The following is a 14,996-nucleotide window of genomic DNA, read 5'->3' on the forward strand; positions in this document are numbered from 1 at the left end:
TTTCCCAGTAACAAATGACTTTATCAAATATATAATAAAAACTAAATCAATTAAAGTGTTGGAAACTTTGCAGGGAGTTCACAAAACGTGAGATGATTTTTTTTATATAAATTTTCTTGCCAACAAATCTGATGGATGAAGCAATTAGTGACTCTTTTTTTGTGTCGTAAAATACTTCATTTAATTTTAATGCTTCTAAAAGAAGATTTTCGACATTCTATTTTCTTCTCTTTCAGCTAAGTTATTTTTCTAAATATTTATGAGTCTTGTTCCGAAGTTCTTAAAAATGAATGAAGATGTTCGACACTAAGAAAGAGATTGCGTACAAATTATTTTAACTTCCACACTGGCTTTAATTAGTTGCATCATATTTCAAACCCTTCAAAAAGAAAAAAAGAAAAAAATATTCTTTTAATTAGCAGAATGATAATTCTTGAGTTCATTTTAAAGCTAATTTTAATTGGATATTCGTTTGTTATCGCCTTTCAGTGTCTGCATTTAAAACACGAATTCTGATGATTCATCTTTTACATATTACTTGAATCGTTTTCTATAGCAATTTATGCAGTTCCAAATTATCAAGGAAGAATATATATATATATATATATATATATATATATATATATATATATATATATATATATATATATATATATATATATATATATATATATATATATATATATATATATATATATATATATATATATATATATTATGTGTAAGTGTGCGTACATTTCTTTACATTTGTATTATAGAAAGAATTCCAAGTTGCTTCAGAAACTTTGAGGATTAAGAAAATAGCAAATGAAAGTTTTACTACTTCGAAAGAAAAAGCTGAAAATTATTATTATTATCATTCTCATTGTATTGCATTGCATTCTCACTCTTTTCTAACACCTAACATTAAAATTTAGAATAGTTCTACTGTGGATTTAATTTCAAAGATACGCATTCTACTTTTAAAACGTAGTATAAACGTAGCATAAAGTAGTATTGTTATATGAAAAATGCGTACTAATTTGTATAAATGCATAATTTCCAACAGAAACCAAAGTTAAAAATCAGGTTTATTTTAAAATAAATCACATGTTTTCCATGTCATATGCACAACAAAATATGCTTACTAGAAAAATCATTAATTTATTTTTTTTCTTTTGAGAAGAAAAAAAAATAGTATCTGCATTAACCAGATATGCATTTCTACACTTCAGATAAAATCGTGCATAGTGAGGGAAAATTACTTATTTGAGTATTCATTCCTGGAAAAAAAGTAGTTTGAAACATATTAAAAGTTTGCAGTACGGCTAAGTAACGCCTGATATTTTTTTTTAGTTTTTTGATTATATTGTATGGGAATGTGGAGGTGATAAATTAATTTGCTCCAGAGAATGCATTTTCTGCTATTCTTCAGTTTCCACAGCTGGAATTTTTATTTTGCTTCCTGGTGCTTTGCCAAGATATTCTGTTTTAAATCATTACACCACCTGAGAGAATATTTGAGAACTGTTCTGTAGGTAGCGTCTGCCTACTAGGGCGTATCATGAAAAAAAATTGTTGAAATTCAAAATTTGAAATCGTCAATATAATGAAATATTATATATATTATGTCAAATTGTATATATATATATATATATATATATATATATATATATATATATATATATATATATATATATATATATATATATATATATATATATACATAGATAGATAGATATAGATATAGATAGATAGAGAGAGAGAGAGAAAGAGATAGATAAAAATATTCAAAAATGAGCCAAAAATTACAATTTCTGTATCATAATGTAGATTTTCAGTTAAGAAAAACATAAATCGAAATTTCCGTTTTCTGTCATGTTTATCTGTGTCATCCGAATCTCTCTAATTGCAATTAAAATGATACATTTTTCATAATTTAAATGAGTGCCGTTCAATTTTTTATCCTTTTATAGTCTACGTTACAAATTTCTTGTAAACATAATAATAAAAAAAAAAAAAACTTATCCAGTGTTGAAATATACTTACTAAACCAACTTTTTTTTATGAAATTAAGTCTATTTTTTGGAGTAAGGAAAAGGAAACTGCATAAAATGTAAACATAATTTTTTAAATGATTAAAAACATCATTCAATATTAAAAATATTATATTTTATTCTTATAGAAGATAATCCATTATTATTATATAGAAAATGTAAGAATTAGTATTGTAGTATAACATAGTAATTGTAGTTAATGATGTGAGGTGAAGCTATGTTTTAAACTTAGAAAGACATTTTCTGTTCAATAATATTAATCTAATGATTCCATTTATTGTTGAAACCGTAAATTTATTTAAAACCCTCAATAAGATGTTTCATAATACTTTCTAATTATTGCATGTGTGAAGAAATTTTTAATTCATTTTACATCACAAGAGTCATTTTATATCACAAGAGTCTTTACACTATTTATGAGAGATGATTCCATTACTGCTGTAGACTGCCGATTTATAAGCTATATATATTGTCACTAATCTCAAAATGAATTTAGTGCCTTAAAAACCCTCTTTTTCTTAACTCAGTCAGGTTTTCGTATTTCTTGGCTGACATTTCTTCGTTTTTTGTGAATTGAACAGCATGCTCAAAAGAAAATATTTTAAATGCACCAAAAAATAGTTTCTCTGTATTGTTGATTGAACACTCGTGTTAACTTTAGCATCTAAATCTGTCGAGATTTTGGTATTTCTTAACAGACATTTATTTATTTTTCGTGAATTAAATAACAGGTAAGTAAAGAAAATATTTTAAATAATGAGAGTATTTTAAATTAAAAAGAAAATATTTTAAATGTCATTCATTAAAATAAATAATACAAATAAAATAAATTAATGAATAAAAATTATTTATTTTTTATTTATCAATTAAATATATTTTTACATAAAATCTTTTCTTTTTATTGTTGATCGAAAACTCATCTTAACTTCACCAACTAAGTCTTTGAACCTATAAAAAAAATTTGAAATAAAATTTGATTTGTGATTAAAAGAATTTGTGATTCTTAAATAATTCTTGTAATATATTTTATAGTAAATCGTAAGTCAGAATAAAATTGCTTGACAAATTCAGCTGGTTTTTCAGGCACGAGATCCGATTAAGTGATACAATTTATAAACACAAAATTCGGTATTTGACATTGTCAGACATCTTGCATTAGATATGTTTCCAGAATTTCTGCTTGCAAAATGATGAAAGTATTTTCCTACAAGTAAAGCCTATCATATATCTTACAGATCTTTTTGGTATGCATTCCACGTTTTGGAACATAACTCTGAATAAATATTGTGTATTTTCTCATCTCATGTACTTTTGTCAGCACTGCAATATCCTTCCATATATTTTAATATTGATGATACTATGTATTTCCATGGAAACTTTCTGGAGTCACATGTCCAAGAATATCTTGAGTCTGATTCGTTAACAAGTTTCATGTTCTTATATAGCTGTCTGAATAGCTAATTCAGACAGCTTTAAAATTACAAACTCGTTAATTATTATTAACTCTTTCGGAGCATCAAAATAGAATGCAAATATACCAAAGGGGTAAACAGGACAAATGTCTTGAAAATATTTAATCGTTTTAAGAACAGTATTTGTTTAATCTATTAGCGCTTACTGATTTTGAGTCGTCATGACATTTGAATTCTGCGAAAGGGTTCTTGCTAAATGAGCCCTTGCTGAAATGGAAATGCTTCAGAAAAAGAAAGTATAATTTCTGTTGCTTCTTTTCAAGATAGCGAGAAAGCAACACAACCTTTCCAGAAAAAAAAATTATTTGTCATTTCGCAAAATGAATTATTTGCTTTTTCATAAAGCTATAGCAAAATATAGACACTTTGGAAAAAATAATAGTCAAAAGTAAATAAATCTTTATTTTACAAAAAACTGAAAATCTTTCTGCTAATACTGGAGACCTACATTTTACCAGATATATATTTAGATACAGATATATTCACTTTTTAAAATTTTAATTGGTATGCTAATTTCATATTTTTCTGCTGGGAAACAAATTTTTGCTGTCAATTTATATATTTATTTTAAAATAAGTATTAACATTTATGACAAAAAACAAATCAATTTTTAGGCTAATTCCAGAAAATTAAAAATATTTTTTTTTTTTTTCAATTTCACTAAACATTTTTGGAAATAATGTAATCATAATGATAACATTTTTTCGATTACAGATTCTGAATTTCAAGCAAACAACTTTTCGTGGTTTACCTTATTGTCCACAGCTGTTAGAAATACAAAGTATCCAACGGTCCAGTTTTTAAATTGTTAAAAAACGAAAATACTGTACAAAATTTATACAATTTTCCGTAAGCCATAAAGAAAAGTGGCAATTTGTCTGAGCGAATAAAAAAAATGATTTCAAATTTCTGCCTTCAGAGGACGTATTTTAGTATATTACGCATCTATTATTAGTTCTTTATATTTCTCGACCTTTTTTCTACTCACTCTAAAACAATAAATTAAACTAATTAAATTACACAATATAAATATTAATAAAAACATTTTAAAATCCTTCGAGTTTACTGCTCTCAACTAAACTTATAAAAAACATTGACTTTGACATTTAACACTAGAAAAATAAAATATTCAAGTGGTGAAGTGCATTGTAAGAAAAAGGAAAAGATAATGTCCTTTATTTACTGAATAAGAAATAAAATATATAGAAACAAGATTACATAGAGCTTGTTACTAAGTTTTATTTCTAGTTTCATGAGCATTTTAAAGGTATAATTTAGTTCAGATATTTGATTAAATTTTTAATAATTTGAATTCAATGTTGGTTTTTGAGATGTCTTAATCAATCCTAATTTCCTAAATAATCAACATAGAAACCAAACTCAATCTGTTTTATGAAGAATATTCTTAAAAAATGAAGATTCCTGAAAAAAATAAATATATTATATTAAATTATTATTATTTGTTAAAAAAATCAGCCTTTCCAGCATTTATTATTTTAATTTTTTACTACTTTCAAAAATTTCTAGCTTCTGAAATTATGATTTTAAGTATACTATTAATTTAAAAGTAGTTTAGTACACGGTTGCAGTTTCAACCTGATTTTCTTGTGAAATTAATGAACATAAATCCTAATATATCCAAATTGTCAGCCACGAAACAAGATTTATCATCACTTTATTTTTCATTGATAGCAAATTTGATATTATATATTATAATTTATTATTCATTGTGAAATATTAACACCATATTCATATATTATTATTATATAAATAAATAGGAATATTAAATAATGTATTCTTTGAATATGAGCTCTCCATTTAGGATGTGTTGAATATTGCTTCTACTAGGTTTGAAATAATTTTTTTTCTGATTTATACGTTACTACATTTATAGGTTAAAGAACTCCTGATCTTACTTATTTTAGAGTAGATTACTTTCAACGCGGATATAACAAACAACATATATAGAAGATATCAGCATCCTTTATCTGGACAAAATTAATAATATAAATATGGAAAATGATATTCATCGCTATTCAATACATATGTGAGTAAAAAGTTCAAAGCGAGCATAAAAGATCTCCTCTCTAGAATCATGATTGAATTATATGATACTGTGACTTTAATGTCAAAGTATTCTTAACTTACAACAACTTTATGACTCAATTTATATTTTCGTTTTACTCCTTGTGAATTGCCTTTGCTGCTCTGACGAATTCATCACCATCTCTGCGCATGTCGTAAAGTTTCGATTAGATTTATTTTTAGCAATTTATTATTTCATACTTATTTTTTTGCATTATTCTCGGCGGTAGTTTCCAAAGCCTCTCGCAATAATTGAGTACCCCGGTATCGAGCAATAATGTGGAATTTTGTTCCCTTTTTACGGCAGTTTTATTTGGCGAAAGCTAGGCGAATTATTTCTTTCCTGGGGCGACCGAATTCCCGGTCAGCGAATAAAAAGTGACAATAAGCGGGGCCTTTCAAACGGCTGACAGAATCGTCAACTCGCGCTGTTTTCTCCTGGAATATGAGCCATCTTGTTTAGTTCTTTTTTTGTGACGGATATTGAGCTGAATTAGCTCAATGGTAATCAATAAATCAATTGATTTTTGAATTCCATGGTGACAGTTTGAACTATATAAGATCCATATTTAAAATGAGCATGGAAATTAATAACTTCTCAAAATATGAAACACACGACTTCGTCGGTATTGTTAAATTTAATATCAAAATTTACTATATTATGTCATATATTTTCTTCTGAATTATGTTTTCAATTTAATTAATTTATTTTTTGTATTAATCTCAGAAGAAAAAAAACATTCCTTTTGACAAATTATATAGTTAATTTTATTACCTTTCAATTTGCAGTAAAATAAAGTTGCCTGCCATTCTTTAGCACTGAATGGCCATTTGCTGGCCATAACGTTTGTGTCCAGGATACAAAAGAGAGTTTGTAACAGCAATTGACAGTGGACCATGAATTTGTGAGAATTATGATAATGATGTAACTTTTATTTTAACATTTAATTCAAGATTATTCTATGAACATCAAAATACTTAGGTTCATTACTTGGCTGCCGAAATCCAGCTGTGGAAACACATCGACGATGTTGAAGAACTATGCTACATGCTGAAAATTGATTAGTAAAGATAAGTCAAAATACATTTGAAAGTAGAAAGTGATTAACGGTTTATTTTTCATTCTTTTGTTTTCTGATTTATAAAATAAAAAATGACTTTGAGAATATAACTTTTTTTTCTTTTTCTTGTTTTATATCGTTTAATCAGGAATGATCTCGTCATTTATAAGTTATTTCGCCAGGAAAGAAGAATTGCTTTCAGAAAAGAGCAATAATTGGAATTTAACGTTTTACATTTATTCTCCAATAATTTCGCGCTATTGATCGAAGAATTATTTACAGATATTAAATGAAAAAAAAATATATATATATATATAATGTCTTTTCAGAGACTTAGACAATGTTTTTTTTTCAGAGACTTTAGAGACTGTCTTCAAGATATGTATATCTTGTAGAAAAATTAATATTGCAGTCATGAATAATCTTCACCCCATGTTTTGGAATATTTCAGATCAGTTATTAATTGTATATTACTGAAAATAAATTATGTTAAGGTAGATTCGTCACTGAAACACCTACATAAAAAAAATCTTGTTCTTAATTCCCATTATGTAAATTGTTATATTTTATAGACATCAATTATTTACTGTAAAAATTTCATTAAATCAGAATAATAAGATTTCGCAAATTATGCGCTATTTTTTTTTATTTATTTATTTACATAGCTTCAGTTAACGATGTTAATTATTATTGATGAAAATAATATGGATTTTCAGAATCTAATTTAATTTATAAACACATTTGCATAATAATATTTTGAACGTTCATTATGGCTTAATTAATTCATTTACTGTTTCTTGAAATTACTAATCTGTCATTATTTTTATTTGTAAATGCATTATGCTCCCCGAAGAGTTAAATAAAGTAGAATTTGTTTCTCTAAAAGGATCTAAAATACCTATTTTTCAGTATTTTCTAGATCTACAAAAGTAATTGTAAACAAGGGAAAATACTTTTATTTTGGAAAAAAAAAGTCTAAAACTTACTTTCATTGCGTACTATAAAATATCATTTCTTGATTTTCAAACATTTTCATATTTTATTTACAATTCAAAAAGATATGTTGTAAATATTACGATAATTAAATTGTTTCTGAAATTTACTATCAGGTGGCGCCACCAGTATTGTAACGAAAAAATGTGAGAAATTATACGATTAATCGTCAAATATATGTGTAAAATTACAAAACAGAATATCATCATCAAGTAAGCAATTCTGTAAGCAAGTCTAAAAAATTTACAAACACATCATCACCAAGAAATGGATAAAAATTCGAATACAAATTCCAGTATATATATATATATATATATATATTTCACTGTCGACTTTCGTGTCTGGCTTTTATACTCGAAACATCTTTGAAACAAGATATTTATTTCTGTATCAAAATAAACCAACACAAATTTTGTGATTCTGTGGCAGTCACGTCTCAGATTTCCGCCTACTTTCATCTTTTTAGAGCCCTAAATAGCTTTTATATAAAGGATAAAATTTGATATGTGTTTTTTCTGACAAACAATACTTCCAATTTTAAAAGATATCAAAACTACAGAGAATAAGTTTTAAATATATGAAGTAAGATTTGCTGTCTAATACAAATAAATGTAAAATAATTCGGGAAACGATTATGAATTAACATTTAGAACTGGATTTCTTTCAGTTGCAGAAGTCATCACACAAATAAAGAAATCTGTAAAGAGCACATTCAAAAATACAAGTAAAAATTATAAAATAAATGCTTCGAGATTATTTTTATAAAATAAAAAGAAAATGCTTTAAGGAAACGAAACAAATTTGGTTTAAATAATAAATTCAAAAGTTTAGTATTTTAATTAATCAATTTGTAATTTATTTTTGGTTATAAAAACGAATTACAAATTATACAGTACCATATACCAATACTAGAAACATAACCTTTAAATCGTAACTCATCTTCCATGAGTAAGCATTAAAATTTCCAGTTATACATAAGATAAAAAAAATGATGTACATTTAAATAATTCTGAGAAATCCTACATCGGGAAAAATGTCAACTATCTGGAATTATATAATAATAATTTTTTTATTGAGTGATGAAATATGAAAATTTATCAGATTATTTAATTGATTTAAAAATACTCTAAATTTAGTTTAGATATATAAATGTCCCTTTCGAAAAAGACGCAAGGCTTCATTTAGAAAGGGCCTTGTAATTTTGATTCGTGATCGGATGCCGAGGACAGCACCACCCAAGGCATCCCATCTCCAAACTTCCGATTCCTCCTGGGGACGGGGTTGACCTCAAATGTTTTAGAACGCGCTATAACCGTCTACAAGATGGATTTCAGTGGAATCAGGCCTGGAGTCTAAACACCTCAGGTCCAGAAGCCGATATTTTGCCACCATGATCCTCAACATAACTTGATTATTAATACGTTATTTAATTTTCATTAATAATCTAGTTTTTGACAAAGAACTTTTTTCTTATTCAGCGAAACTAGCTTTCCAAATTTTAAATATTTTCTGATTATTTTGCCTAATATTTACACAACTGCAATTTTTTGATAGATATGGAACTATTCTAAGGTCGAATTGAAAAAAATTCTAGGCTACTTGGGAATTTTTCAGCAGCACTTTGCATTAAATATTTAAGATTTGACGACGTTTGCGTTCAATACATCTTCCTTTTTTCCTCGTCATCCAATTTTTAAATCGAAAACCGTCTTTTCATTTTATAGCCTCTATATTTTTCTGAATATAGGCAGCTGATTTTTTAATGCAACTGGGAACTGCTGCCTTGATGAAAATTCGAGAAATAAGATGGCTGCTAGAATGGATTTCACGCAAGCCTATTGTAAAATAAAAGAAATAGAAGAAAGGCACGTGATGATAGTTTCTTCAAGACGTGATGATCAATTTCAACAAGATTGTCTAGACTGTGTATGGTTCTTCGGTATTTCGAACATTTTTATGTGTCTGTAGTGGGAAAAGAATTTTCGAATTTTTATTTCTGGATTCTTGGATGAAATTGAATAAATCAAGTGAAGAAATCGTTTTTAAACTTTTAGTTTTCAATTTGATCAAAATTTCAGCAATTTCTTTACGACTATGATAAATTATTATGTCCGGTTTATATAAGACAGCTTCTTGATATGGATTTGATTTGTTTGCCTATATTTAAAGAAATATCAAATATATATGTGGTTTTTCTCTGTAATAATTTTGACATATGATTTTATTGACGATTCATGAATAAAATAATGTTTTTTCAAGAATTCTTTCTTGTTTTTATTTTGATTTGCAAATGAATGGAGAAGAGTTTAGAAATTTCAATAATTCATTCACTGTAAAGAAATACTTTAAGCTTTAAAAAAACTTTCTTTTTTATTTCAAAATTTAAGAAAAAAAAACAATATTTTGGCAAGCGAAGTTCGCATATAAAAGCAAATACACAAAAAATGCAATACAATATTTTCAAAAGAAAAAAAAATCTATTTTGAAAATTACTTTTCAATTCTAAAATATGTCCCAATTTATTTTTTAAAAAATTCTAAACAATAAATCTTTTAATTTATTTTTTCTTATTCATTATAATCAAATATATATATATATATATATCAGAATTGATACAGTATTCATTAAGTTGTGAATGTTTTATATAATAATTATTATCAGCATTCATTTGCATTTATTTCACGTGAAATCATTCGCTTTCATAAGTCGATATATCTCAGTATTTTATTATTTATTTAAAAACTGCGATTTATTTTATTATATAGTTTAGATATTCATCATTTACCTCTATTTATAAAGGAATTACCCATAATGGAATGAATGAATTCGATGACTTCCCCAAGATGTTATTCTAAAAATTTATAGGATATTATATAATAGTCTTTAAATGGTCTATTATTTTAATATTTTTATTGATTGATAACAATAGAAAGCAATTTATACATGTTGCATTAAATTGCTAATATTTTATATAAAAAATATAATAATCAATAATTAGCACCATTCATTTGCATTTAATTCACATGAATCCATTCGCTTTCATATTTCGATTAATAGCAGCATTTTATTATTTATTCAAAAACTGCGATTTAATTCGTTATATAGTTTAGATGTTTTATCACTTACTTCAATTTATAAAGGAGATGTTTATAATAACAATCAATGCACTCGATTACTTCTTCAAGATGTTATTCTAAAAGTTTTTAGGAAAGTATATAATTGTCTTTAAAAGCACTATTGTTTTGATAAATTTACTAATGCATAGCAACTAGAACACGATTTTACATCTTGGGAGATGAAGTAGAGCCAACAGATGGTTTACATGAAATCATTTATTAATGACTTAATTATTTGCATTGTAGTTTGGTTCGTTGGTATAGGAACCAATTCCAAGCTTTCAATTAGATGACATTACATTAGAATTTATTAGTGAGATCTTGAGCTAAAGTTTGAACGATTCCCATTTAAATGTCTCACTCCGAATCATTAAAATTCTACTCTGTGTTTACGTAAATCTTTCCAACTATTTAGTCTCTTAGTATCATCGTTCATTAATGAAATGTTTCATACCTGTTTAAACATGTCGGTTTGTCCTATTTCACGTAAACAGATAAATATTCCACCTAAATAGCATGAGTGATTTCCTGTTTTTATACAATATTATTTTAACACACAGTCTTTAGTCTTTAAATTCATTAAAAACCAGTGTCAAACTTTGTTTCTAAATTGTATTCGGAGAGCATAAAATGAATTTACGTTTTTGAAACATCTGAAACTTAAGTTACTGAATTATATGAAACCATTTTTAATGTATAGATTGTGGAAGACATGAGAGAATAAATTACATGAATATCGCAAAGCAAAAGGCGCCAATAATCCATGCCATGCACCAATAAAGGCCATGCTCGATGTAAAATGGCTCGAAGGGTCATAGAGAATGTATTTTTCGAAATTTGATCAAAGCTCGAATAGTAAAAATTGCTTAAATAGATATGAGTAGCATGCAGGTTTGAAATTATATAAAATAATAAAACATTATGAAGTAGTAGCCCACGACCAACATTTTCAATGTGCTACATTCTTTATATATATGAATTTACATTAGCCTTTTTAAATCCATTTTTGTTTTTCCTTATTCTTTCTATAATTTGCGAAACAAAATTTTATCCATTCATTTTATCTGCGGATGTTACAAGTAGAAAAAATACATTATTTTATGCTCATCTAATATTTTCAATGAATATTTTTCATAATTTTTCTTAATATTGTCGATTCCTTCATTTAAAAGACGTTTATTATTAACAATAACATAAAAATATGTTTATATTCTGAAATTAAATGGTTATACTTTTATAACGGAACATGGATTCATTACATATTGGTAAACAAATGTGTTACAATAATTTTAAAACTTATTACAAACTTGTTTATAAATTCTGGATAACATCAGAAAAGACTTTAAAAACAATATTTAAAATATGCTTCATTCAAAAAATATTTCATATTTCCTAAAGAAATAAATCGAAATTGAGCTATGAAAGAGTGTATAATTAAGATAAATCAGATTTCCTCAAAATTGAACTGAATATACGCATAAATATTGTACACACTTAGGTATATTGGTTTCTGAAAATAGTAATGAGCAACTGATAATATATAAAGCTAGAATGTAATATGATTTTATACATATTTATTTTATTTTATTTTATTTTTTATGATTTTAAGTTTTTTATTAGAAGCATATTTGTGAAAACTACTTTCTCAATTATCAATTTTTTTATTTAATTTAAAAATTACTTAAAGAAATTAGATATTGTTTAAGAATTGAATAGATTGAAATTACGTTTTTCATGAGAAGACTTAAAACAATCTTGTTACCGCTTTATAAGAATTAATAAGAAATTTGATGGTTTTTATAAGATTTACACCAACTATTATCTACAAATTTTACATGAGAACGATAATTAAATTATTTTTTTTCTTAATTAAATTAATTTTTTCTTAAAATTATTGAAACTATCATTGAATTTTCCTGTTGATACTATTATTTCTTAACTCCTGCGCATCAAGATTTTTTATAATGAGGAAATACAATTATATGCTACAGACTATAATACAGCTGACACGGGACTCATACCTTCCAGTGTTTAGAAAGTGTGCAAGGATAGAGCTGCCTGAAATCATTTCTTAAAAAATATTATATCCTTTGATCTAAATGTAATCTGAAACTTTATTTATTCTAAATAGTAGAAAACGTTTAATCTTGCAGGGAAAAGTAACCATTTCAAAAATGTGAAACTTTTCCCAAATGTGAAAAATGTGAAACTTTTTTAAAACTTTTCTCAAACATTAATTATCAGTATATTATCCAGCCATTCTGATACTTGAAATAATTTTATTTTCGTAAATATGAATTGAATTCTTTTACTATGAAATATATTTTTGTACCTTCTTTTTGGAGTCTTCGTCCTTATTCTAAATAGTAGAAGACATTAAATTTTCCCGCAAAATGCATCTTTTTAAATCATTTCAAAAATGTGTTTTTTGGAACTGTTAGATTTGAATTATGAGATATTACCTAGATGTATTGATACCTGAAATCGTTTGTAAATAGCATCGAATATTTTTATTACTTTATTTTTGGTGTCTTCGTCTATGAAACGTCTTAAAATAATTTTAACGTTAAAAATGTATTTTCAAAATCCCAAAACTCTTTTATTGCAAACATATTAGTTATAAAACGAAAATTTGGAGTTCTATTCCTTCTATAAAAGTGCTGATACTGAATGAAATTGATATAACTTCACAGGCTTGTATGAATTTTTTGAAAATTGAATTTATCCTTCCTGAAAATCACCAAATATCATGTAATAAGAAATTATCATTTCAAAGCTTTGTTTAAAGGCTCTATTATAAATGCAAATACATTTTTTAGCATGGTATGTCATTTGGAAAAGAAAGGCAGAACGAGGAAGGGTTTTCTAAATAAGAATATCGTTGGATTCCTGTTCATTTACTCTAAATAAGAAAGATAAAGGCCAGAAAAAAACGCGGAACAAAGCGAGCAAGTCAAACTGCTTATTCTCCTGTTACTACAATTGGGCTAATAACGTTTATGTTGGTTGTACAGATGGAGAACAAGCCTTTGAGCACAGCCACCATTTTCATTGAGTCATTTGGATTTTGAAAAAGTCTTTCGAGGAAAAGTCTGTTTTTTTAAGAATAGAATTTATGTGCGGTTGTAATTTGCTGTAAATGAAGGTAATTTATATTTATTTATTCAAAGTACATATATGCGAGTGAAATGATTATTCGTTAACGATACATTTAAATACTTTATAACTATCCTTTTTTTAAAACCTAACTAACAAGGAGCATTAAAGACCCATTAACTCATTGGAAAGACAAGATGGATTTTTTGTTTTTTTATGGGATGTTACAGAGTCGGACATTTTTCTTTCTAGGTTATTGGGGATGGTTCACATGTATAAAAGAAAGACTGATCGGAGAAAGTAGGATCTGAAATCGATGCAAATGCTAATGACTCAGCGAAGTTTGAGGTAAGTTAGTTGGAGATGGTGCTAGATATTTTTACTGTGCTTATTTATATTGACACTTTGCTATATACTGAATTCAATGTTGAAAGTGTAAGCTGTATATTCATTGAACATGTGCATATTAAGAAAATAAATTTGTTGAATCAATTAATTTTTATTAGATGATTATCCTTAATTTAAAAAAAAAAATGAATTAAATAAAATATGAAGTTTTATTTTTCTTCTAAAATATTTTTAATGAAATAAATATCAAAAATAATCTCTGTAATATTACTTCATATTGAAATTTAGTTATTTCAAAAATGACCTGATATAAATGTTGGATTTATAAACTCAAAAATACTAGATCTTCCGTCTAGCTCCATTTTCTTAAGACTGAGACGGTAATAGCTTTCGCTATCGAGAAAAGTTTAAGAATAATTTATTTCTTATAAATAAAATTATTTAAAATTTGAAAGCCCATGAAGAAAATCTGAGAGCTTCGTTGAAATTCTAAATGCAGAATTTTATAAAATATATCTTGATTTTATATAATGTTTGCTTTTTCAGTGTTATAAAATATATCTAGATTTTATATAATTTTTGCTATTTCATCTCTTTTTAAAAATTCAAATCACAAATTTAGTTATTTTAAAAATATGTTTCTCGTACATTTAAGTGCTTTTCTTTGAATTTCTTTCAACAAAAAACCGCTATTTTAACTTCAAAGAATTTTGTTTACGGAGAATATTTACATCGATTTGAGAAAATCCCTGACAAACAAGAGAAAATCAGCTATTTGTATTCAGCGCT

Source organism: Argiope bruennichi, chromosome 5, assembly GCF_947563725.1.
Source record: "Argiope bruennichi chromosome 5, qqArgBrue1.1, whole genome shotgun sequence".
NCBI lineage: Eukaryota > Metazoa > Arthropoda > Arachnida > Araneae > Araneidae > Argiope > Argiope bruennichi.